General features: G+C 64.9%; 2 long non-coding RNA genes across 2 annotated transcripts; both read left to right on the plus strand.

Moving 5' to 3' along the window:
• The first annotated feature begins 417 nt into the window (after window positions 1–417).
• LOC139676944 (uncharacterized) lies at window positions 418–2,599 on the plus strand. Its single transcript, XR_011698749.1, has 4 exons — window positions 418–474; window positions 629–785; window positions 1,572–1,651; window positions 2,205–2,599. It is a non-coding gene; the product is annotated as an uncharacterized lncRNA (long non-coding RNA).
• A 2,413-nt stretch (window positions 2,600–5,012) lies between these two features.
• LOC139676951 (uncharacterized) lies at window positions 5,013–6,448 on the plus strand. Its single transcript, XR_011698752.1, has 2 exons — window positions 5,013–5,097; window positions 6,213–6,448. It is a non-coding gene; the product is annotated as an uncharacterized lncRNA (long non-coding RNA).
• The last annotated feature ends 19,652 nt before the right edge of the window (window positions 6,449–26,100 follow it).

A 26,100-nucleotide genomic window follows, 5' to 3' on the forward strand; every position in this document is an offset into this window, starting at 1 on the left:
GTGCTGCCAAATTTGTTCTTGCCTTATCCTGTGCTCTGTAATCAGTAACAGGTGACGTGCAGAAATGTCCTAGGGCCAGGGGAGAGCTGAGCTCGGTGCGGGTGCTGCACAGGGCACAGACGCAGGGGTGGAGTGGGAGTCTTTGGGACTTCTCAGAGGGAAGGGAGGGCTGGATGTGTCAGAGGGAGCCATCGACTTGTGCTCACTTGAACACACTTGTGCAGGTCCCTGGGATCCAGTGTAAAGTGCAGGTGTCCTCATGTTCAGGGGTGAAGGGTCTGAGAGGGACTGTACTTCCTGTGACTTTGCAGGGCACCAGGAATGAGAGGAACTGTGATGTCCGAGGTGTGTCCCGTCCAGTCGTTTTTCCCTCTGGGAACATAGAGCCTGTGGGTGGAGCTGTGAGTGTTTGGATGCGCAGCGCAGGGCCCGGGGAGCTCGGAATTCCAGGTGCTGATAGAACCGTTGCCTCAGGTGGGTTTAGTTTGTGTCTGTGAGAGCTGGGACTGGGGCTGGAGAGCTGTTGTTGGGAAGAAAGGATGGAGTAAATTTGCTCCATGAATGTGTAAAGAAGGACTGAGTAGCAGGGAAGGGGAGTATTTCTAAACTGTATCAATATTCCCCCCAGATTCAGCACGGAGCAGTGATAAGGACGGTTGGATTTGGTCCGGGCCTGCCAGGATCAGCCCTAAACAACCCCACGAGACTCCTGAACCTTCAATGGACACGTCCAGCACCTGAACAGAAACCCAAGTCCTTATTTATTTACAGAGGCGAAATGATTGGTAATTGCTTATGATCTGTGGAGAATTTCCTTTGGAATGATCAGAGAGTTGTATCATGGCAGAGTGTTTCTTTTGGTTTTTTTTTCTTGTGGTTTGTAATTTCCTCTCAGGCTTGAATGAGTTTTTTGTGCTCCTGTTAGAAAAGCAGCATGATTTTACTTTCCCATTCTGGGGGCCTTGGTTCCCATTTTTATCCCTGTTGAATTATGCCTTCTGTGAATAGTCTGTGTTGTCCTACATGACTGGTTTGGTTATGGGTCAGCGAGGGAAAAGGGAACTGACTTTTCCTTCTCTTGAATTTTTCCAAGCACAAGTGGGACATCGTCTTGCTACTCCCCAAAGTGCTGCAGGCACATGGAAGCAGCTCAGTGCTGGCCCAGTTCTCTGGGAAATAACCACGTTGCAGAAGTTAAAGTATTAATAACAACTCCTATTGTCTTTTAAATGCCAGAGTTGGATGGTGCAGTCCCGGCATGAGGGAAAGAGGAACTTGAGTTCTTTGTGAGAAACCTTCTGTTATTCCTTGTGCAGTCTTTTTTTCCTGTTCTATGAGTCACGGCTCACTCTCTCACAAAATCTGTTAGAGAGTTAGACTGCGCTTTAGAATTTGGGTCTGTTCCCTACAAAGTTTTGCAACGTCCGAAGGAGTGGAGCGCTGACTGCTGTCAGCAAAGCTGATTTGTTAATACTCTGTCAGCTTTCCCTCAGCTTTGGGCAGGAAAGGCAAGGGTTTGGGTCAGGAATTGTGAAAGTAATGCCCGTGTTGCTCGTGTGTGTCTGTGATAGGGCTGGAAGAAGGGCTCGTGCAGGAACCTCCAGAGCCAGGAGGAACAGCAGCGATTTGTTGAGAAAGAAAATTCCAGGTGGTAAGTGCTGCCAAATTTGTTCTTGCCTTATCCTGTGCTCTGTAATCAGTAACAGGTGACGTGCAGAAATGTCTTGGGGACCTTGGAAAATCTTCTCTGGTCTGCTCAAAAGTGGGAAAATCCCCCTGGAAAAAATTTACCTCCAAATAAGGCCTGAATATCTCAGGAGGTTTGACCTGGGAGAAAGGAGCTGTGGAAGAAAACCACCTTAAAAAGAGGCAATTGGCATTGTAAGGTTTTCCAGCAAATAAGGACAGAGAGGAGGGAAGTGTCTTCCAATTAATAATGATTTGACGGCTGTAGGAATGATTTTTGGATGTTTTATAGTCCCTTTTTATTCCTGCAATGACTTTTAAATTACTGCTTTAAAAAGCACCTAAATTTGAGAATTTGAATTTGAGAGGAAATGGTGCAAAATAAATGCAGGGAGAGAGTGTGGAATCGTGCTGGAATCCCAGAGTGGGCTGGGTTGGGATGGGAGGGACCTTTAGGCAGTGAGGTGGTGTGTAGTTGGCATTTATTTCTGTTTCAGTAATTGCGTTTCCCCTTACAGCGTGTGATTTTAACCCTTGCTTGGCACGACGGTTGCAGTGGAAGAAAGGAAAGGAAGCCCAGAGCCTAGAGTGGGATGCCTCAGGCCTCTGCCAGGTGCAGAGGTCGCTGCTGGGTGGTGTGGAGGGGAAAGCGCTGCTCTAGAGAAAGAGACGATCCCCGACTGGGAGAGTGCTGGACTGCAATGCAATTCTCGGCCGTGTCCGCCAGGCGGCGCCGGCGAGGCCGAGGGAGCGGCCGAGGCCGGGATTCGAACCGGAGTTTGGACAGAGGCATCTGCGCCCCAGGCGGGCGCCTTGACCGCTCGGCCAGCGGGGCGGGGGCGTGGCCAGCGGGCGCGGCAGACGGCGCCGCCCTGCACGGCCTGTAATGGTAATGATAATGGAGTCAAAAGAATCAAATAAATTAAAAAAAATGAGGAAAACGACACGAAAAATAGATGAGTGTGGGAAGCCTCGGTGGAACCCAGAAGGTTTTGAGGCGCCTCGTTTTATTTTGCAGGCTTTGTAAAACAAAAAATACAGGAGGCTGTGCAATCCAAATCCATGAAAAAAAGAATTCCCTGTAGATCCCTGGAGCTGTTTTGCGGCGTTCCGGGGTTCCGGGGCATGGTGGGAGACTCTGGGGGCCTCCTAGGGGTGTTGGGGGTTCTTGTGGGTTCCTGTTGGACCCTGGAGGTACCTGGAAGTCTTGGGGTGTCGTTTTAAGTCCCTGGGAGAACCGTGGCGGTCCCCGGGAGGTGCCGGGTGTCCCCAGGTCTCCGGGGCCGGCAGAGTCCAGCTGTGCTCTGCAGAGAAGAAATGGAGAGCTGGGGGAGACCAGAGCAACTTGGAATGTGAAGCTGCCTCGGGGGTGTCCTTTGCAGGGCCCGCCGCCTCCAGCCCCCCTTGCTACCCGGGGCATCGGGCCAGGGCCGCGCCGCGGAGGCTGCGGGGCCGCTCAGCCCGCCTGTGGCGGGGGGGCGGAGGGGCGGAGGGGCGGGGGTCGTGCCGGGAGCGGGCAAGGAGGGGAGGCGGGAGGCGGTGCAGGCCCCGTCGCGGGTCGAGCGGGACCGGCGAGCGCGGAGACGGGAGGGAGGGCGCGGAGGTGCCGGCAGCGCCCGGCGGGTCCACATTGGCTGCCGCGGAAGCCACAGCGCTTGCCGATTAATAGCAACGACGCTGGAACGGCCTGCAAGTCGGGAGTACGGCCCCCCATTAGCGTCGTCTCGCCCGTGGCTAGCTCCCCCTCCCCACCAGGGTCGCGGCAACCCATTGGAGGGCGTGCCTGTCAGTCCTCAGGCGGCTCCCCCCCGCGGGTAGCCCCGCCTCCCCGCCGGCGACATGACATCTCATTGGCGGGAACGCCTGTCAGTCTTCGCCGACTCCCGCCCGCAGCTAGCCCCACCTCTCCGCTGGAGGAACGGTATTCTATTGGGGGCCCCGCCTGTCAGTCTCGTCGGGTCCAGCCCTCAGCTATCTCCGCCTCCCCGCCGGCAGAACGGCATCCCATTGGCGGGCGCGCCTGTCATTGTTACGCGGCTCCCGCCCGGGGCTAGCCCCGCCTCCCCGCCGGAAGAACGGCATCCTATTGGCGGGCTCCACAAACATCCTATTGGTGGGCTCCACAAAGCTCCTATTGGCGGGCTCCACAAAGAAAGATCCTATTGGCGGACTCCACAATCCTACTTAGACCACTCCAGAAACATAAATGGCATTCATTATGCAAATGCCCACAACTAACCTAAAAAAAGTAGGGCACATGTGAAAATAGCTCTTAACCCAAGGCTGCTATAGCTGCCCCATGCCTCGGACCCAAGATCAAGTGACTATTGTATAGATGAATAAATCAACAGATTTTCTCCAGTGTTTTCTTTTTTATTTACCTTTAATTTCTATGCTTTTTGAAAACAATATTCTTACATGGTATTTAGTGGAGAGTGCAACCTTTGACTATTTACTATAATATAAATGCTTCAAGAGTTTTTCACCTTTATTCTTCTTCACATTTTTAGCCACAGTAACCTAAGGCACGCCACCAGAAAACCAACCAAAAATCCTCAGAAAAGAACCCAGCAGCAAAATCCTCCAACCCAAATCTTGAACCCATAACAGAAGTGAATGATTTCTATTTTTAAGATGCTGCCTATAAGTACACAATTTCCATTTAAACAAAGATCAAGGCTTTAAAGTTCAAGAAACTTTACATATGTACATAAATTACACATCAGGAATGCCAGCCTCGGAGACCTGGGGACCCCCAGCGCATCCCGGGGACCGCCAGGATCTTCCAGCGTCCTACAGAAACCCCCACATCCCCAGGGACCCAGTGACACACAACAGGAGTCCAAGAGAAACCAAGGAAGGAAGCCTGAAGCTCCAAGGTCCGCCAATCGCTGCTCGTGGCCGCGCCGGGCCCACCAATCACGAACCGCCTTTCTCCGCTCCGTCCAATGATAGCCCGCCTTTTCAATCCGGTACGATCTCGGCAAGCTCTGCCCAGTGCATCGCGGCCCGGCCCCTCAGCCTGGCCCCGCCCTGCTACTCTCCTCAGGCGCAGCTCCTGCAGCCGCGGCTTCGCTGCCGCAGGCTCGGCAGATGCTGTTGGGGCCAGGGAAGGGCGAGTGGAAGCTCACCAGGTTATCTCCCGGTGGGAATTGTCCCGGGAGAACGCGGGAAGGGCGGGAAGCAGAGGAGATCGCCCCCGGAAAGGCGGCGGCGGCAGCCGCGGGGTTGGAAGAACCAGCGCGCTTGGGGAAAGAGAGTCAGGGCAGGGACGGGCGGGCCGGGATTGGCTGGGCTGGGGCACGCAGGCGTGGGCGTGGCCTCCGCGGGTATAAAAACCGTGCGAGGGCACGTATTTGCCGCAGTTCGGCGCGGAGGCGGCAGACGGTGGTGGGTCCACGCTGAGCGTCGGTGAGGGAGCGCTGCGGTCCGGGGGAGAGGAGCCGGAGTGGGTCCGCCGCAAGAGCTTGGGGGGGGGGGGGGGAGGGCGGCGGCAGTGGAGCGGAGCGCATCTCCTGCGGTTGCCGGGCGTGGGGTGGGCGGGCGGAGCCGCGGCTCGGCTCGGGCGGCGGGCCGGGGCCGCGGCGCGGCTCGGCTCGGGCGGCGGGCCGGGGCCGCGGCGCGGCTCGGCTCGGGCGGCGGGCCGGGGCCGCGGCGCGGCTCGGCTCGGGCGGCGGGCCGGGGCCGCGGCGCGGCTCGGCGCGGCTCGGCTCGGGCGGCGGGCCGGGGCCGCGGCGCGGCTCGGCTCGGGCGGCGGGCCGGGGCCGCGGCGCGGCTCGGCTCGGGCGGCGGGCCGGGGCCGCGGCGCGGCTCGGCTCGGGCGGCGGGCCGGGGCCGCGGCGCGGCTCGGCTCGGGCGGCGGGCCGCGGCCGCGGCGCGGCTCGGCGCGGGCGGCTCGGGCGGCGGGCCGGGGCCGCGGCCGCGGCGCGGCTCGGCGCGGGCGGCTCGGGCGGCGGGCCGGGGCCGCGGCCGCGGCGCGGCGCGGCTCGGCGCGGGCGGCTCGGGCGGCGGGCCGGGGCCGCGGCGCGGCGCGGGCCCCGAGGGTGGCGGGCCGGAGGCGGGGCCAGTCTCCCGCGGGTGCTGGGCTGCTCTCCAGGGAGCGCTGGGTCGGAGTTCACTGTGGGTGCTAATTCAGAGTGCGATGGGGTGGGCTGCTAGCTCCTGCTAATGCAAGGTACGCCGGGCTGAGGCCGTGTGGCTGCCAATGCAGGGAGTGCTGAAGAGGAGCCTAGTGCAGGTGGTGTCCCAGGGAAGCAGCGCGGCTTGCTTTGTCGAAGCTGCCAATGCCCGGGGATGCTCCCCCAAAGGAGAAGGGTAGATGGGATGCTGTCATTCTGGGGATTTCGTGTTTAGAGTAATATTACAAATGATGTCAGTAAAGGCATTTCATTTTATTATAATTTACCTTTAAATGTTATTTGATTTTTTTCTCCTTTAGTTATTTATCTGGTGTTGTGTGGAGCTGTGTGACAGCTCCTAGAGATAGTTAAGTGATGATAAACTCTGACTTGTGCTTTTGTCAACAGTCCCGGGCTGCAGAGGGAGTCGGAATCAGCTTTTATCCGGAGGCAGTGAGAACTTGAGGAAGTGGAGCTGAGGCAGCAGAGCTGAGGGAGCTGTAAAGATGGTAGGAGAAACCAGAGCCGGAGCAAAAAGGAAGATCTTGCCATGGGAACCTGGAGCCGCTTTGACTGACTGCGAGAAGAAGAAGAGCTGGAGCTGAGAGAGAAGACGTGGCAGTGAAATAAAGCTTGTGGGTATAGAGCTGTAATCACTAAGGGGCTCCTCGTGGCGCTAGTGCCACAGATGAGGAGAGCAAAACTGGTATAGGGACTATGGAGATCAGTTTGGGACAGGAGGGCTGAGGTACAATTCACTGGGGCGCTGGGAGTGTGTCTGTGGATGTCGCAAAGCATCTGCATGTGGTCCAGGGTTGGTGTGGGGTAGGGATTTTAGGCACTGGGTGGTGGGTATTAGGGCTTGTGGGACTAGAGTAATAAGTGCAGGTCTGGGATTGGGAGGGGGGGGGGGATAGAAAAGGTGCTAGAGCCGGAGCAAAAAGGAAGATCTTGCCCTGGGAACCTGGAGCCGCTTTGCCTGACTGAGAAGAAGAGCTGGAGCTGAGAGAAGATGTGGCAGTGAAATAAAGCTTGTGGGTATAGAGCTGTAATCACTGAGGGGCTCCTGGTGGCACTAATGCCACAGATGAGGAGAGCAAAACTGGTATAGGGACTATGAAGATGACTTTGGGACGGGAGGGCTGAGGTACAATTCACTGGGGCGCTGGGAGTGTGTCTGTGGCAAAGCATCTGCATGTGGTCCAGGGTTGGTGTGGGGTAGGGATTTTAGGCACTGGGTGGTGGGTATTAGGACTTGTGGGACTGGAGTAATAAATGCAGGTCTGGGATTGGGGTGGGGGGGGGGGGGGGGGGGGGGATAGAAAAGGTGCTAGAGCCAGAGCAAAAAGGAAGATCTTGCCCTGGGAACCTGGAGCTGCTTTGCCTGACTGAGAAGAAGAGCTGGAGCTGAGAGAAGATGTGGCAGTGAAATAAAGTTTGTGGGTATAGAGCTGTAATCACTGAGGGGCTCCTGGTGGCACTAGTGCCACAAGTGAGGAGGGCAAAACTGGTATAGGGACCTTCCTGGGTCCCTGTGTAGCCCAGAGACTCCCCATAGATCACCAGGGACCGCCCGCAGACCCCCCCAGACACCCCCAGAGACTCCCAGGGGCCCCCCGAAACTCCCAGAGATCCCTCAGGGACCCGCAGAGACCCCTGAGGGACCACCAGAGACTCCCAGACACCCGCCAGGAACCCTCAGATGCCCCCAGAGACCCCCAGAGATCCCCAGAGACCCCCAGACCCCTCCAGGGACCCCCAGACACCCGCAGAGACCCGCAGGGACCCCCAGGGACCCCCAGAGACCCCCCAGAGACTCTCAGAGACCTCCAGGGACTCCCAGACACACGCCGAGACACCCCAGAGACCCCCAGACACACGCCGAGGACCCTCAGATGCCCCCAGAGACCCCCAGAGATCCCCAGAGACCCCCAGACCCCTCCAGGGACCCCTAGACACCCCCATAGACACCCAGAGACCCTCCAGAGACCCCCAGAGACCCTCCAGAGACCCCCAGAGACTCTCAGAGATCCCCCATAGACCCCACAGGGACCCCCAAGGACCCCCTAGGGACCCCCACAGAACCCCAGAGACCCCCCCTGTGACCCCCAAAGAACTCTCCTGGGACCCCCCAGAAACCCCCAGACACTCCCAGAGACTCCCAGAGACCCCCCAGGGACCCTCAGACACCCCCAGAGACTCATAGAGACCCCCAGAGACTCTCAGAGATCCCCCAGAGACCCCCCAGAGACCCCCAAGGACCCCCTAGGGACCCCCACAGATCCCCAGAGACCCCCCCTGTGAGCCCCAAAGAACTCCCCTGGGGATCTCCTGGGACCCCCCAGAAACCCCCAGACACCCCCAGAGACTCCCAGAGACCCCCCAGGGACCCTCAGACACCCCCAGAGACTCATAGAGACCCCCAGAGACCCCCAGAGACTCTCAGAGATCCCCCAGGGACCCACAGGAACCCCTCAAAGATCCACCAGAGACCCCCCAGGGACCCCCAAAGAACTCCCCTGGGGATCCCCTCGGACCCCCCAGAAATCCCCAGACACCCCCAGAGACTCCCAGAGACCCCCCAGGGACCCTCAGACACCCCCAGATACTCCCAGAGACCCCCCGAGACCCTCAGGGACCCACCTTGGGACCCCCAGAGAACCCCAGGGACCCACAGGAACCCCTCACAGATTCACCAGAGACCCGCATAGATCCCACAGAGACCTCCAGAGAACCCCAGAGACCACCAGAGATGCTCCAGAGACCCCCACAGAGATCCCCGGTGCCCGAAATGTCGTCCCTCGGGGAACCCCCTTGGGGACCCCCGGTGCCCGAGATGTCGTCCCTCGGGGAACCCCCCTTGGGGAGCCCCGGCGCCCGAGGTGTCGCCCCTTGGCAACGCCCCCCTTTGGGGACTTCCGGCGCCCGAAATGTCGCCCCTCGGCAACCACCCCGTGGGGAGCCCCGGTGCCCGAAATGTCGTCCCTCGGACAACCCCCTTGGGGACCCGCGGTGCTCGAAATGTCGTCCCTCGGCCAACCTCCTTGGGGACCCCAGAGACCCCCAGAGGGCCCCCCCCAGGGACTCCACAGGGACCCCCAGAGACCCCAGAGATTCCCAGACACTCCCAGGGACACCCAGGGACCCCCAGGACGCTACAGAGATATCCCAGAGAACCCCCAGTTTCCCCCAGAGACCCCCCAGAAACTGTCAGAGACCCCCAGACACCCCCAGACATCCCAGGGACCCCCCTAGACCTCCAGACACCCCCCAGGGACTCCCAGACGCCCCCACGGACCCCCAGGGCCCCCCCAGGGACCCCCCAGAGACTCTCAGAGACCCCCCAGGGACCCCCAGAGAGCCCAGTGGGACTCCCCAGGGACCCCCAGAGACTCCCCATAGATCACCAGGGACCGCCCAAGGACCCCCGCAGACCCCCAGACACCCCCAGAGACTCCCAGGGGCCCCCAGAAACTCCCAGAGATCCCTCAGGGACCCTCAGGGTACCCCCAGGGACCCCCAGAGACTCCCAGACACCCCAGAGACTCCCAGAGACCCCCCAGGGACCTCCAGAGACCCCAGAGACTCCAAGAGACCCCCAGAGACCCCCACGGACCCCCCAGGGACCACCAGAGACCCCCCAGAGATTCTCAGAGACCTCCAGGGACTCCCAGACACCCCCTGAGACCCCCCAGGGACGCCCAGAGACCCTCCATAGATCACCAGGGACTGCCCAAGGACCCCCACAGACCCCCAGACACCCCCAGAGACTCCCAGGGGTCCCCAGAAACTCCCAGAGACCCCTCAGGGACCCGCAGAGACCCCTGAGGGACCCCCAGAGACTTCTAGACACCCGCCAGGAACCCTCAGATGCCCCCAGAGACCCCCAGAGATCCCCAGAGACCCCCAGACCCCTCCAGGGACCCCCAGACACCCGCAGGGACCCCCAGGGACCCCCAAGGACCCCCCAGAGACTCTCAGAGACCTCCAGGGACTCCCAGACACACGCCGAGACACCCCAGGGACCCCCAGAGACCCCCAGACACACGCCGAGGACCCTCAGATGCCCCCAGAGACCCCCAGAGATCCCCAGAGACCCCCAGACCCCTCCAGGGACCCCTAGACACCCCCATAGACACCCAGAGACCCTCCAGAGACCCCCAGAGACCCTCCAGAGACCCCCAGAGACTCTCAGAGATCCCATAGACCCCACAGGGACCCCCAAGGACCCCCTAGGGACCCCCACAGAACCCCAGAGACCCCCCCTGTGACCCCCAAAGAACTCTCCTGGGACCCCCCAGAAACCCCCCGACACCACCAGAGACTCCCAGAGACCCCCCAGGGACCCTCAGACACCCCCAGAGACTCATAGAGACCCCCAGAGACTCTCAGAGATCCCCCAGAGACCCCCCAGAGACCCCCAAGGACCCCCTAGGGACCCCCACAGATCCCCAGAGACCCCCCCTGTGAGCCCCAAAGAACTCCCCTGGGGATCTCCTGGGACCCCCCAGAAACCCCCAGACACCCCCAGAGACTCCCAGAGACCCCCCAGGGACCCTCAGACACCCCCAGAGACTCATAGAGACCCCCAGAGACCCCCAGAGACTCTCAGAGATCCCCCAGGGACCCACAGGAACCCCTCAAAGATCCACCAGAGACTCCCAGAGACCCTCAGGGACCCCCCAGGGACCCCCATAGACCGCCCAGAGATCACGAGATGCCCCCCAGGGACCTCCAGAGACCGCTCCAGAGATCACGAGAAACCCCTCCGAGACCCCCAGGGACCTCCAGAGACCCCCAGGGACCCACCTTGGGACCCCCAGAGGACCCCAGGGACCCACAGGAACCCCTCATAGATCCACCAGAGACCCGCATAGATCCCACAGAGACCTCCAGAGAACCCCAGAGACCACCAGAGATGCTCCAGAGACACCCCAGAGACCCCCACAGAGATCCCCGGTGCCCGAAATGTCGTCCCTCGGGGAACCCCCTTGGGGACCCCCGGTGCCCGAAATGTCGTCCCTCGGGGAACCCCCTTGGGGAGCCCCGGCGCCCGAGGTGTCGCCCCTCGGCAACCCCCCCCTTCGGGGACTTCCGGCGCCCGAAATGTCGCCCCTTGGGGACCCCCCATTTGGGGACCCCCGGTGCCCGAGGTGTCGCCCCTCGGCAACCACCCCGTGGGGAGCCCCGGTGCCCGAAATGCCGTCCCTCGGCCAACCTCCTTGGGGACCCCAGAGACCCCCAGAGGACCCCCCCAGGGACTCCACAGGGACCCCCAGAGACCCCAGAGATTCCCAGACACTCCCAGGGACACCCAGGGACCCCCAGGACGCTACAGAGATCTCCCAGAGAACCCCCAGTTTCCCCCAGAGACCCCCCAGAAACTGTCAGAGACCCCCAGACACCCCAGGGACCCCCCTAGACCTCCAGACACCCCCCAGGGACTCCCAGACGCCCCCACGGACCCCCGGGGCCCCCCCAGGGACCCCCCAGAGACCCCCAGAGACTCTCAGAGATCCCCCAGGGACCCCCAGAGAGCCCAGTGGGACTCCCCAGGGACCCCCAGAGACTCCCCATAGATCACCAGGGACCGCCCAAGGACCCCCGCAGACCCCCAGACACCCCCAGAGACTCCCAGGGGCCCCCAGAAACTCCCAGAGATCCCTCAGGGACCCGCAGAGACCCCTGAGGGACCCCCAGAGACTCCCAGACACCCCAGAGACTCCCAGAAACCCTCAGAGACCCCCCAGGGACCTCCAGAGACCCCAGAGACTCCAAGAGACCCCCAGAGACCCCCACGGACCCCCCAGGGACCACCAGAGACCCCCCAGAGATTCTCAGATACCTCCAGGGACTCCCAGACACCCGCCGAAACCCCCGAGGGACGCCCAGAGACCCTCCGTAGATCACCAGGGACTGCCCAAGGACCCCCACAGACCCCCAGACACCCCCAGAGACTCTCAGGGGTCCCCAGAAACTCCCAGAGACCCCTCAGGGACCCGCAGAGACCCCTGAGGGACCCCCAGAGACTTCTAGACACCCGCCAGGAACCCTCAGATGCCCCCAGAGACCCCCAGAGATCCCCAGAGACCCCCAGATCCCTCCAGGGACCCCCAGACACCCGTAGAGACCCGCAGGGACCCCCAGGGACCCCCAGAGACCCCCCAGAGACTCTCAGAGACCTCCAGGGACTCCCAGACACACGCCGAGACACCCCAGGGACCCCCAGAGACCCTCAGACACCCGCCAGGGACCCTCAGATGCCCCCAGAGACCCCCAGAGATCCCCAGAGACCCCCAGACCCCTCCAGGGACCCCTAGACACCCCCAGAGACCCCCAGAGACCCTCCAGAGACCCCCAGAGACTCTCAGAGATCCCCCATAGACCCCACAGGGACCCCCAAGGACCCCCTAGGGACCCCCACAGATCCCCAGAGACCCCCCCTGTGACCCCCAAAGAACTCCCCTGGGGATCTCCTGGGACCCCCCAGAAAGCCCCAGACACCCCCAGAGACTCCCAGAGACCCCCCAGGGACCCTCAGACACCCCCAGAGACTCATAGAGACCCCCAGAGACCCCCAGAGACTCTCAGAGATCCCTCAGGGACCCACAGGAACCCCTCAAAGATCCACCAGAGACTCCCAGAGACCCTCAGGGACCCCCCAGGGACCCCCATAGACCGCCCAGAGATCACAAGATGCCCCCCAGGGACCTCCAGAGACCGCTCCAGAGATCACGAGAAACCCCTCCGAGACCCCCAGGGACCTCCAGAGACCCCCAGGGACCCACCTTGGGACCCCCAGAGGACCCCAGGGACCCACAGGAACCCCTCGTAGATCCACCAGAGACCCCCATAGATCCCACAGAGACCTGCAGAGAACCCCAGAGACCACCAGAGATGCTCCGGAGACACCCCAGAGACCCCCACAGAGATCCCCGGTGCCCGAAATGTCGTCCCTCGGGGAACCCCCTTGGGGACCCCCGGTGCCCGAAATGTCGTCTCTCGGGGAACCCCCTTGGGGAGCCCCGGCGCCCGAGGTGTCGCCCCTCGGCAACCCCCCCCTTCGGGGACTTCCGGCGCCCGAAATGTCGCCCCTTGGGGACCCCCCATTTGGGGACCCCCGGTGCCCGAGGTGTCGCCCCTCGGCAACCACCCCGTGGGGAGCCCCGGTGCCCGAAATGTCGTCCCTCGGCCAACCTCCTTGGGGACCCCAGAGACCCCCAGAGGACCCCCCCCAGGGACTCCACAGGGACCCCCAGAGACCCCAGAGATTCCCAGACACTCCCAGGGACCCCCAGGACGCTACAGAGATCTCCCAGAGAATCCCCAGTTTCCCCCAGAGACCCCCCAGAAACTGTCAGAGACCCCCAGACACCCCCAGACACCCCAGGGACCCCCCTAGACCTCCAGACACCCCCCAGGGACTCCCAGACGCCCCCACGGACCCCCGGGGCCCCCCCAGGGACCCCCCAGAGACCCCCTGAGGCTCTCAGAGAACCCCCAGGGACCCGCAGAGAGCCCAGTGGGACTCCCCAGGGACCCCCAGAGACTCCCCATAGATCACCAGGGACCGCCCAAGGACCCCCGCAGACCCCCAGACACCCCCAGAGACTCCCAGGGGCCCCCAGAAACTCCCAGAGATCGCTCAGGGACCCGCAGAGACCCCTGAGGGACCCCCAGAGACTCCCAGACACCCCAGAGACTCCCAGAAACCCTCAGAGACCCCCCAGGGACCTCCAGAGACTCCAAGAGACCCCCAGAGACCCCCACGGACCCCCCAGGGACCACCAGAGACCCCCCAGAGATTCTTAGAGACCTCCAGGGACTCCCAGACACCCGCCGAAACCCCCGAGGGACGCCCAGAGACCCTCCGTAGATCACCAGGGACTGCCCAAGGACCCCCACAGACCCCCAGACACCCCCAGAGACTCCCAGGGGTCCCCAGAAACTCCCAGAGACCCCTCAGGGACCCGCAGAGACCCCTGAGGGACCTCCAGAGACTTCTAGACACCCGCCAGGAACCCTCAGATGCCCCCAGAGACCCCCAGAGATCCCCAGAGACCCCCAGACCCCTCCAGGGACCCCCAGACACCCGCAGAGACCCGCAGGGACCCCCAGGGACCCCCAGAGACCCCCCAGAGACTCTCAGAGACCTCCAGGGACTCCCAGACACACGCCGAGACACCCCAGAGACCCCCAGACACACGCCGAGGACCCTCAGATGCCCCCAGAGACCCCCAGAGATCCCCAGAGACCCCCAGACCCCTCCAGGGACCCCTAGACACCCCCATAGACACCCAGAGACCCCCAGAGACCCTCCAGAGACCCCCAGAGACTCTCAGAGATCCCATAGACCCCACAGGGACCCCCAAGGACCCCCTAGGGACCCCCACAGAACCCCAGAGACCCCCCCTGTGAGCCCCAAAGAACTCCCCTGGGGATCTCCTGGGACCCCCCAGAAACCCCCAGACACCCCCAGAGACCCCCAGAGACCTCCAGGGACCCCCAGAGACCCTCCAGAGACCCCCAGAGACTCTCAGAGATCCCCCATAGACCCCACAGAGACCCCCAAGGACCCCCTAGGGACCCCCACAGAACCCCAGAGACCCCCCCTGTGAGCCCCAAAGAACTCCCCTGGGGATCTCCTGGGACCCCCCAGAAACCCCCAGACACCCCCAGAGACTCCCAGAGACCCCCCAGGGACCCTCAGACACCCCCAGAGACTCTCAGAGATCCCCCAGGGACCCACAGGAACCCCTCAAAGATCCACCAGAGACTCCCAGAGACCCTCAGGGACCCCCCAGGGACCCCCATAGACCGCCCAGAGATCACGAGATGCCCCCCAGGGACCTCCAGAGACCGCTCCAGAGATCACGAGAAACCTCTCCGAGACCCCCAGGGACCTCCAGAGACCCCCAGGGACCCACCTTGGGACCCCCAGAGGACCCCAGGGACCCACAGGAACCCCTCATAGATCCACCAGAGACCCCCATAGATCCCACAAAGACCTCCAGAGAACCCCAGAGACCACCAGAGATGCTCCGGAGACACCCCAGAGACCACCACAGAGATCCCCGGTGCCCGAAATGTCGTCCCTCAGGGAACCCCCTTGGGGAGCCCCGGCGCCCGAGGTGTCGCCCCTCGGCAACCCCCCCCTTCGGGGACTTCCGGCGCCCGAAATGTCGCCCCTTGGGGACCCCCCATTTGGGGACCCCCGGTGCCCGAGGTGTCGCCCCTCGGCAACCACCCCGTGGGGAGCCCCGGTGCCCGAAATGCCGTCCCTCGGCCAACCTCCTTGGGGACCCCAGAGACCCCCAGAGGACCCCCCCAGGGACTCCACAGGGACCCCCAGAGACCCCAGAGATTCCCAGACACTCCCAGGGACACCCAGGGACCCCCAGGACGCTACAGAGATCTCCCAGAGAACCCCCAGTTTCCCCCAGAGACCCCCCAGAAACTGTCAGAGACCCCCAGACACCCCAGGGACCCCCCTAGACCTCCAGACACCCCCCAGGGACTCCCAGACGCCCCCACGGACCCACAGGGCCCCCCCCAGGGACCCCCCAGAGACCCCCAGAGACTCTCAGAGACCCCCCAGGGACGCCCAGAGAGCCCAGTGGGACTCCCCAGGGACCCCCAGAGACTCCCCATAGATCACCAGGGACCACCCAAGGACCCCCGCAGACCCCCAGACACCCCCAGAGACTCGCAGGGGCCCCCAGAAACTCCCAGAGATCGCTCAGGGACCCGCAGAGACCCCTGAGGGACCCCCAGAGACTCCCAGACACCCCAGAGACCCCCAGAAACCCTCAGAGACCCCCCAGGGACCTCCAGAGACCCCAGAGACTCCAAGAGACCCCCAGAGACCCCCACGGACCCCCCAGGGACCACCAGAGACCCCCCAGGGATTCTCAGAGACCTCCAGGGACTCCCAGACACCCGCCGAAACCCCCCAGGGACGCCCAGAGACCCTCCATAGATCACCAGGGACTGCCCAAGGACCCCCACAGACCCCCAGACACCCCCAGAGACTCCCAGGGGTCCCCAGAAACTCCCAGAGACCCCTCAGGGACCCGCAGAGACCCCTGAGGGACCCCCAGAGACTTCTAGACACCCGCCAGGAACCCTCAGATGCCCCCAGAGACCCCCAGAGATCCCCAGAGTCCCCAGACCCCTCCAGGGACCCCCAGACACCCGCAGAGACCCGCAGGGACCCCCAGGGACCCCCAGAGACCCCCCAGAGACTCTCAGAGACCTCCAGGGACTCCCAGACACACGCCGAGACCCCCCAGGGACACCCAGAGACCCCCAGACACCCGCCAGGGACCCTCAGATGCCCCCAGAGACCCCCAGAGATCCCCAGAGACCCCCAGACCCCTCCAGGGACCCCTAGACACCCCCAGAGACCTCCAGAGACCCTCCAGAGACCCCCAGAGACTCTCAGAGATCCCCCATAGACCCCACAGGGACCCCCAAGGACCCCCTAGGGACCCCCACAGAACCCCAGAGACCCCCCCTGTGAGCCCCAAAGAACTCCCCTGGGGATCTCCTGGGACCCCCCAGAAACCCCCAGACACCACCAGAGACCCCCAGGGACCCCCAGAGACCCTCCAGAGACCCCCAGAGACTCTCAGAGATCCCCCAGAGACCCCACAGAGACCCCCAAGGACCCCCTAGGGACCCCCACAGATCCCCAGAGACCCCCCCTGTGAGCTCCAAAGAACTCCCCTGGGGATCTCCTGGGACCCCCCAGAAACCCCCAGACACCCCCAGAGACTCCCAGAGACCCCCCCAGGGACCCTCAGACACCCCCAGAGACTCATAGAGATCCCCAGAGACCCCCAGACGCCTCCAGGGACCCCCAGACACCCCCAGAGACCCCCAGGGACCCCCAGAGACTCTCAGAGATCCCCCAAGGGACCCCACAGGAACCCCCAAGGACCCCCTAGGGATCCCCACAGGTCCCCAGAACCCCCCCCGTGACACCCAAAGAACTCCCCTGGGGATCTCCTGGGACACCCCAGAAACCCCCAGACACCCTTAGAGACTCCCAGAGACCCCCCAGGGACCCTCAGACACCCCCAGAGACTCATAGAGACCCCCAGAGACTCTCAGAGATCCCCCAGGGACCCACAGGAACCTCTCATAGATCCACCAGAGACCCCCCAGGGACCCCCAAAGAACTCCCCTGGGGATCCCCTCGGATCCCCCAGAAATCCCCAGACACCCCCAGAGACTCCCAGAGACCCCCAGAGACCCTCAGGGACCCCCCAGGGACCCTCATAGACTGCCCAGAGATCATGAGATGCCCCCCAGGGACCTCCAGAGACCCCTCCAGAGATCACGAGAAGCCCCTCCGAGACCCCCAGGGACCTCCAGAGACCCCCAGGGACCCACCTTGGGACCCCCAGAGGACCCCAGGGACCCACAGGAACCCCTCGTAGATCCACCAGAGACCCCCATAGATCCCACAGAGACCTCCAGAGAACCCCAGAGACCACCAGAGATGCTCCGGAGACACCCCAGAGACCTCCACAGAGATCCCCGGTGCCCGAAATGTCGTCCCTCGGGAAACCCCCTTGGGGACACCCGGTGCCCAAAATGTCGTCCCTCGGAGAACCCCCTTGGGGAGCCCCGGTGCCCGAAATGTCGCCCCTTGGGGACCCCCCATTTGGGGACCCCCGGTGCTCAAAATGTCGTCCCTCGGGGAACCCCCTTGGGGAGCCCCGGTGCCCGAGGTGTCGCCCCTCGGCAACCCCCCCTTCGAGGACTTCCGGCGCCCGAAATGTCGCCCCTTGGGGACCCCCCCTTTGGGGACCCCCGGTGCCCGAGGTGTCGCCCCTCGGCCAACCTCCTTGGGGACCCCAGAGACTCCTAGAGGACCCCCTAGAGACTCCACAGGGACCCCCAGAGACCTCAGAGATTCCCAGACACTCCCAGGGACACCCAGGGACCCCCCAGAGACTCTCAGAGACCTCCAGGGACTCCCAGACACACGCCGAGACACCCCAGGGACCCCCAGAGACCTCCAGACACCCGCCAGTGACCCCCAGATGCCCCCAGAGACTCCCAGAGATCCCCAGAGACCCCCAGACCCCTCCAGGGACACCCAGACACCCCCAGAGACCCGCAGGGACCCCCAGGGACCCCCAGAGACCCCCCAGAGATTCTCAGAGACCTCCAGGGACTCCCAGACACGCGCCGAGACCCCCCAGGGACCCCCAGAGACCCCCAGACACCCGCCAGGGACCCTCAGATACCCCCAGAGACCCCCCAGAGATCCCCAGAGACCCCCAGACCCCTCCAGGGACCCTCAGACACCCCCAGAGACCCCCCCAGAGACCCCCAGGGACCCCCAGAGACCCTCCAGAGACCCCCAGAGACTCTCAGAGATCCCCCAGAGACCCCACAGGGACTCCCAGGGACCCCCTAGGGACCCCCACAGTCCCCAGAGACCCCCCCTGTGAGCCCCAAAGAACTCCCCTGGGGATCTCCTGGGACCCCCCAGAAACCCCCAGAGACTCCCAGAGACCCCCCAGGGACCCTCAGACACCCCCAGAGACTCATAGAGACCCCCAGAGACCCCCTAGGGACTCTCAGAGATCCCCCAGGGACCCACAGGAACCCCTCAAAGATCCACCAGAGACCCCCCAGAGATTCTCAGAGATCACCAGGGACTCCCAGACACCCGCCGAAACCCCCCAGGGACCCCAGAGACCCTCCATAGATCACCAGGGTCTGCCCAAGGACCCCCACAGAACCCCAGACACCTCCAGAGACTCCCAGGGGTCCCCAGAAACTCCCAGAGACCCCTCAGGGACCCGCAGAGACCCCTGAGGGACCCCCAGAGACTTCTAGACACCCGTCAGGAACTCTCAGATGCCCCCAGAGACCCCCAGAGATCCCCAGAGACCCCCAGTCCCCTCCAGGGACCCCCAGACACCCGCAGAGACCCGCAGGGACCCCCAGAGACCCCCCAGAGACTCTCAGAGACCTCCAGGGACTCCCAGACACACGCCGAGACCCCCCAGGGACCCCCAGAGACCCCCAGACACCCGCCAGGGACCCTCAGATACCCCCAGAGACCCCCCAGAGATCCCCAGAGACCCCCAGACCCCTCCAGGGACTCCCAGACACCTCCAGAGACCCCCAGGGACCACCAGAGACCCTCCATAGATTCCCAGAGACTCTCAGAGATCCCCCAGAGACCCCACAGGGACCCCCAAGGACCCCCTAGGGACCCCCACAGTCCCCAGAGACCCCCCCTGTGGCCCCCAAAGAACTCCCCTGGGGATCTCCTGGGACCCCCCAGAAACCCCCAGACACCCCCAGAGACTCCCAGAGAACCCCAGGGACCCTCAGACACCCCCAGAGACTCCCAGAGAACCTCAGAGACCCTCAGGGACCCCCCAGAGACCACCATAGACCGCCCAGAGATCATGAGATGCCCCCAGGGACCCAACTTGGGACCCCCAGAGGACCCCAGGGACCCACAGGAACCCCTCACAGATCCACCAGAGACCCGCATAGATCCCACAGAGACCTCCAGAGAACCCCAGAGACCACCAGAGATGCTCCGGAGACACCCCAGAGACCCCCACAGAGATCCCCGGTGCCCGAAATGTCGTCCCTCGGGGAACCCCCTTGGGGAGCCCCGGCGCCCGAAATGTCGCCCCTTGGGGACACCCCATTTGGGGACCCCCGGTGCTTGAGGTGTCGCCCCTCGGCAACCACCCTGTGGGGAGCCCCGGTGCCCGAAATGCCGTCCCTCGGCCAACCTCCTTGGGGACCCCAGAGACCCCCAGAGGACCCCCCCAGGGACTCCACAGGGACCCCCAGAGATCCCAGAGATTCCCAGACACTCCCAGGGACACCCAGGGACACCCCAGGGACCCCCAGGATGCTACCGAGATCTCCCAGAGAACCCCCAGTTTCCCCCAGAGACCCCCCAGAGACTGTCAGAGATCCCCAGACACCCCCAGACACCCCAGGGACCCCCCTAGACCTCCAGACACCCCCCAGGGACTCCCAGACGCCCCCACGGACCCCCAGGGCCCCCCCAGGGAACCCCCAGAGACCACCAGAGACTCTCAGAGACCCCCCAGGGACCCCCAGAGAGCCCACTGGGACTCCCCAGGGACCCCCAGAGACTCCCCATAGATCACCAGGGACCGCCCAAGGACTCCCGCAGAGCCCCAGACACCCCCAGAGACTCCCAGGGGCCCCCAGAAACTCCCAGAGATCCCTCAGGGACCCGCAGAGACCCCTCAGGGACCCCCAGAGACTTCCAGACACCCCAGAGACTCCCAGAAACCCTCAGAGACCCCCCAGGGATGTCCAGATACCCCAGAGACTCCAAGAGACCCCCAGAGACCCCCACGGACCCTCCAGGGACCACCAGAAAGCCCCAGAGACCCCCCAGAGACCGCCCAGGGTCCACCAGAGAGCCCCCAGAGATTCTCAGAGACCTCCAGGGACTCCCAGACACCCGCCGAGACCGCTCAGGGACTCCCAGAGGCCCTCCATAGATCACCAGGGTCTGCCCAAGGACCCCCACAAACCCCCAGACACCCCCAGAGACTCCCGGGCCCCCCAGAAACTCCCAGAGACCCCTCAGGGACCCGCAGAGACCCCTGAGGGACCCCCAGAGACTCCCAGACACCCGCCAGGGACCCTCAGATGCCCCCAGAGACCCCCAGAGATCCCCAGAGACCCCCAGACCCCTCCAGGGACCCCCAGAGACCCCCAGAGACCCGCAGGGACCCCCAGAGACCCCCCCAGAGACACTCAGAGACCTCCAGGGACTCCCAGACACACGCCGAGATCCCCCAGGGATCCCCAGAGACCCCCAGACACCCGCCAGGGACCCTCAGATGCCCCCAGAGATCCCCAGAGATCCCTAAAAACCCCCAGACCCCTCCAGGGACCTCCAGACACCCCCAGACACCCCCAGAGACCCCCAGAGACCCCAGAGACCCTCCAGAGACCCTCAGAGACTCTTACAGTACCCCAGGGACCCCACAGGGACCCCCAAGGACCCCCTAGGGTCCCCCACAGGTCCCCAGAGACACCCCCTGTAACCCCGAAAGAACTGCCCTGGGGATCTCTTAGGACCCCCCAGAAACCCCCAGACACCCCTGGAGACTCCCAGAGACCCCCAGAGACCCTCAGGGACCCCCCAGGGACCCCCATAGACCGCCCAGAGATCACGAGATGCCCCCCAGGGACCTCCAGAGGCCCCTCCAGAGATCACGAAAAACCCCTCTGAGACCCCCAGAGACCTCCAGAGACCCCCAGGGACCCACCTTGGGACCCCCAGAGGACCCCAGGGACCCACAGGAACCCCTCATAGATCCACCAGAGACCCCCATAGATCCCACAGAGACCTGCAGAGAACCCCAGAGACCACCAGAGATGCTCCAGAGACACCCCAGAGACCCCCACAGAGATCCCCGGTGCCCAAAATGTCGTCCCTCGGGGAACCCCCTTGGGGACCCCCAGTGCCCGAAATGTCGTCCCTCGGGGAACCCCCTTGGGGAGCCCCGGCGCCCGACGTGTCGCCCCTCGGCACCCCCCCCCTTCGGGGACTTCTGGCGCCCGAAATGTCGCCCCTTGGGGACCCTCATTTGGGGACCCCCGGTGCCCGAGGTGTCGCCCCTCGGCAGCCTCCCCTTGGGGAGCCCCGGTGCCCGAAATGTCGTCCCTCGGACACCCGCCTTAGGGACTCCCGGTGCCCGAAATGCCGTCCCTCGGCCAACCTCCTTGGGGACCCCAGAGACCCCAGAGGACACCCCAGGGACTCCACAGGGACCCCGAGAGACCCCCAGAGATTCCCAGACACTCCCGGGGACCCCCCAGGGACCCCCAGGACGCTACAGAGATCTCCCAGAGAACCCCCAGTTTCCCCCAGAGACCCCCCAGAAACTGTCAGAGACCCCCAGACACCCCCAGACACCCCAGGGACCCCCCTAGACCTCCAGACACCCCCCAGGGACTCCCAGACGCCCCCACGGACCCCCAGGGACCCCCCAGAGACCACCAGAGACTCTCAGAGACCCCCCAGGGACCCCCAGAGAGCCCAGTGGGACTCCCCAGGGACCCCCAGAGACTCCCCATAGATCACCAGGGACCGCCCAAGGACCCCCCCAGACACCCCCAGAGACTCCCAGGGGCCCCCAGAAACTCCCAGAGATCCCTCAGGGATCCGCAGAGACCGCTCAGGGACCCCCAGAGATTTCCAGACACCCCAGAGACTCCCAGAAACCCTCAGAGACCCCCCAGGGACCTCCAGAGACCCCAGAGACTCCAAGAGACCCCCAGAGACCCCCACGGACCCCCCAGGGAGCACAAAAAAGCCCCAGAGACCCCCCAGGGACCACCAGAGAGCCCCCAGATATTCTCAGAGACCTCCAGGGACTCCCAGACCCCTGCCAAGACCCCCCAGGGACCCCCAGAGACCCTCCATAGATCACCAGGGACTGCCCAAAGACCCCCACAGACCCCCAGACACCCCCAGAGACTCCCAGGTGCCCCCAGAAACTCCCAGAGACCCCTCAGGGACCCACAGAGACCCCTGAGGGACCCCCAGAGACTCCCATACACCCGCCAGGAACCCTCAGATGCCTCCAGAGACCCCCAGAGATCCCCAGAGACCCCCAGACCCCTCCAGGGACCCCCAGACACCTCCAGAGACCCCCAGAGACGCTTCAGAGACCTCCAGAGACTCTCAGAGATCCCCCAGAGACCCCCCAGGGACCCCCAAAAACCCCCTAGGGACCCCCACAAATCCCCAGAGACCCCCTCGTGACCTCCAAAGAACTCCCCTGGGGATCTCCTGGGACCCCCCAGAAACGCCCAGACAACCCCAGAGACTCCCAGAGACCACCCAGGGACCCTGAGACACCCCCAGAGACTCATAGAGACCCCCAGAGACCCCCAGAGACTCTCAGAGATCCCCCAGGGACCCACAGGAACCCCTCAAAGATCCACCAGGGACTCCCCAGGGACCCCCAAAGAACTCCCCTGGGGATCCCCTCGGACCCCCCAGAAATCCCCAGACACCCCCAGAGACTCCCAGAGACCCCTCAGGAACCCACAGAAACCCCCAGGGACCCTCAGGGACCCCTCAGGGATCCCCATAGGCCGCCCAGAGATCACGAGATGCCCCCCAGGGACCTCCAGAGACCCCTCCAGAGATCACGAGAAACTCCTCCGGGACCCCCAGGGACCTCCAGAGACCCCCAGGGACCCACCTTGGGACCCCCAGAGGACCCCAGGGACCCACAGGAACCCCTCATAGATCCACCAGAGACCCGCATAGATCCCACAGAGACCTGCAGAGAACCCCAGAGACCACCAGAGATGCTGCAGAGACACCCCAGAGACCCCCACAGAGATCCCCGGTGCCCAAAATGTCGTCCCTCGGGGAACCCCCTTGGGGACCCCCGGTGCCCGAGTTGTCGCCCCGCGGCCAGCCCCGCCTTGGGGACCCCCGGCATTCGAGGCTCCGCCCCTCGGCCAGCCCCGCCTTAGGGACCCCAGGCGCCCGAGGCTCCGCCCCTCGGCCAGCCCCGCCTTGGGGACCCTCGGCTCCCGAGGCTCTGCCCCTCGGCCAGGCCCGCCTTGGGTACCCTTGGCGCCCGAGGCTCCGCCTCTCGGCCAGGCCCGCCTTGGGGACCCTCGGCGCCTGAGGCGCCGCCCCTCGGCACGCCCCGTCTTGGGGACCCCCGACGACCGAAGTCTCGCCCATCGGCAAACTCCCCCTTGGGGAAAACCAGGGCCTGAGGGCTCGGCCCTCGGCAACCCCCCTTGGGGACCCCCGGCGCCCGAGGTGTCGCCCCTCGGACCCCCTCTTTGGGATCCCCGGCGCCCGAGGTGTTGCCCAGCGAAAACCCCTCCTTGGGGACCCCCGGCGCCCGAGGCGCCGCCCCTCGGCTAGCCCCGCCTTGGGAATCCGCGACGCCCATGGCGCCACCCCTCGGCCAGCCCCCTTTTGGGGACGCTCGGCGCCGGAGGCTCCGCCCCTCGGCCAGGCCCGCCTTGGGGACCCTCGGCACCCGAGGCTCCGCCCCTCGGCCAGCCCCGTCTTGGGAACCCTCGGCGCTCGAGGCGCCGCCCCTCGGCCAGCCCCGCCTTGGGGTCCCCCGGCGCCCGAGTCTTCGCCCCTCGGCAACCCCCTTTTGGGGACCCCCGGCGCCCGAGGCGTCGACCCTCGGCAACTCCCCCTTGGGGTGCACCAGTGCCCAAAATGTCGTCCCTCGGGAATCCTTCTTGGGGAACCCGCTGCCCGAAATGTCGTCCCTCGGCAACCCCCCCTTCGGGGACCCCTGGCGCCCGAGGCGCCTCCCTTCGGCAACCCCCCCTTAAGGACCTACGGCGCCCGAGGCTCCGCCCCTCGGAACCCCCCCTTGGGGACCCCCGGCGCCCGAGGCTTTGCCCCATGGCTGGCGCACATTGGGGACCTTTGACGCCCGAGTCGTCACCCCACGGCAACCAACCTTCGGGGACCCTTGGCGCCCAAGAGCTCGCCCCTCGGCAACCCCCCATTGGGTACCGCCGGCGCCCGAGGCACCGCCTCTCGGCCAGCTTCGACTTGGGGACCCATGGCGCCCGAAGCTCCGCCCCTCGGCCAAGCCCGCCTTGTGGACCCACGACGCCCGAGGCGCCGCCCCTCGGCCAGGGCCGCCTTAGGGACCCCCGGCGCCCGAGGCTCCGCCCCTCGGCCAGCCCCGCCTTGGGGACCCTTGGCGCCCGAGGCTCCGCCCCTCGGCCAGGCCCACCTTGGGGACCCGAGGCGCCCGAGGCGCCGCCCCTCGGCCAGCTCCGCCCTGGGGAGTCCCGGCGCCCGTGGCGTCGCCCCTCGGCAATTCCGCCTTGGGGACCCCAGGGACTCCCTCACACCGGTGCCTGACATGTCGCCCCCCGGAGTTCCCACCGGGGACCCCACCTCACGGTGCCCAAGATGCCGCCCTCTGGGAGCGCCCGCCGGGAACCCCCGCCCCCGTTGCCTAAAATGCAGGCCCCCCGGGAGCCCCCGCCGGGGACCTCCCGGCGCCCGGTGCCTGAAATGTCGCCCCTCGGGAGCCCCACCCGGGGACCCCACCTGCGTGCCCGAAATGTCGCCCTCCCGAAAACACCTATTGGGGAGCCCCGGTGCCAAAAATGTGGGCCCTCGGGAACCCCCCTTTGGGGACCCGGGTGCCCAAAGCGTCGTCCCTTGGGAACCTCCCTTAGGGACCCCCGGTGCTCAAAATGTCGGCCCTCGGGAGCCCGACTTGGGGACCCCCGGTGCCCAAAAGTTCGTCTCTCGGAAACCTCCCTTGAGGACCCCGGTGCCAAAAATGTTGCCCCTCGGGAACCCCCCTTGGAGAACCTCGGTGCCCAAAAGTTCGTCCTTCCGGAATCCCCCTTGGGGACCCCCGGTGCCCAAAATGTCGACCCTCGGGAACCCCCCTTGGGGACCCCCGGCGCCCAAAATGTCGGCCCTCGGGAACCCCCCTTGGGGACCCCCGGTGCCCAAAATGTCGACCCTCGGGAACCCCCCTTGGGGACCCCCGGCGCCCAAAATGTCGTCCGTCGGGAACCCCCCTTGGGGACCCCCGGCGCCCAAAATGTCGGCCCTCGGGAACCCCCCTTGGGGACCCCCGGTGCCCAAAATGTCGTCCGTCGGGAACCCCCCTTGGGGACCCCCGGTGCCCAAAATGTCGTCCCTCGGGAACCCCCCTTGGGGACCCCCGGCGCCCAAAATGTCGGCCCTCGGGAACCCCCCTTGGGGACCCCCGGTGCCCAAAATGTCGTCCGTCGGGAACCCCCCTTGGGGACCCCCGGTGCCCAAAATGTCGTCCGTCGGCAACCCCCGATGGGGACCCCCGGCGCCCGAGGTGTCGCCCCTCGGACCCCCTCTTTGGGATCCCCGGCGCCCGAGGTGTTGCCCAGCGAAAACCCCTCCTTGGGGACCCCCGGCGCCCGAGGCGCCGCCCCTCGGCTAGCCCCGCCTTGGGAATCCGCGACGCCCATGGCGCCGCCCCTCGGCCAGCCCCCTTTTGGGGACGCTCGGCGCCCAAAGCGCCCACACTCGGCCAGCCCCCCCTTTTGGGACCGCCGGCGCCCGAGGCGTCGCCCCACGGCAACAACGCCTCAGGGACCCCCAGCGCCGGAGGCGTCGCCGCTCGGCAACCCCCCCCTTTTGGGCCCCTCGGGGCCTGTGGCGTTGCTCCTCGGCAACCCCCTCTTGGGGACCCCCGGTGCCCAAAATCTCGCCCCTCGGCAACCCCCCTTTGGGGACCACCGGCGCCCG

The sequence above is a fragment of the Pithys albifrons genome, chromosome 11 (assembly GCF_047495875.1).
Source record: "Pithys albifrons albifrons isolate INPA30051 chromosome 11, PitAlb_v1, whole genome shotgun sequence".
In the NCBI taxonomy this organism is placed as follows: domain Eukaryota; kingdom Metazoa; phylum Chordata; class Aves; order Passeriformes; family Thamnophilidae; genus Pithys; species Pithys albifrons.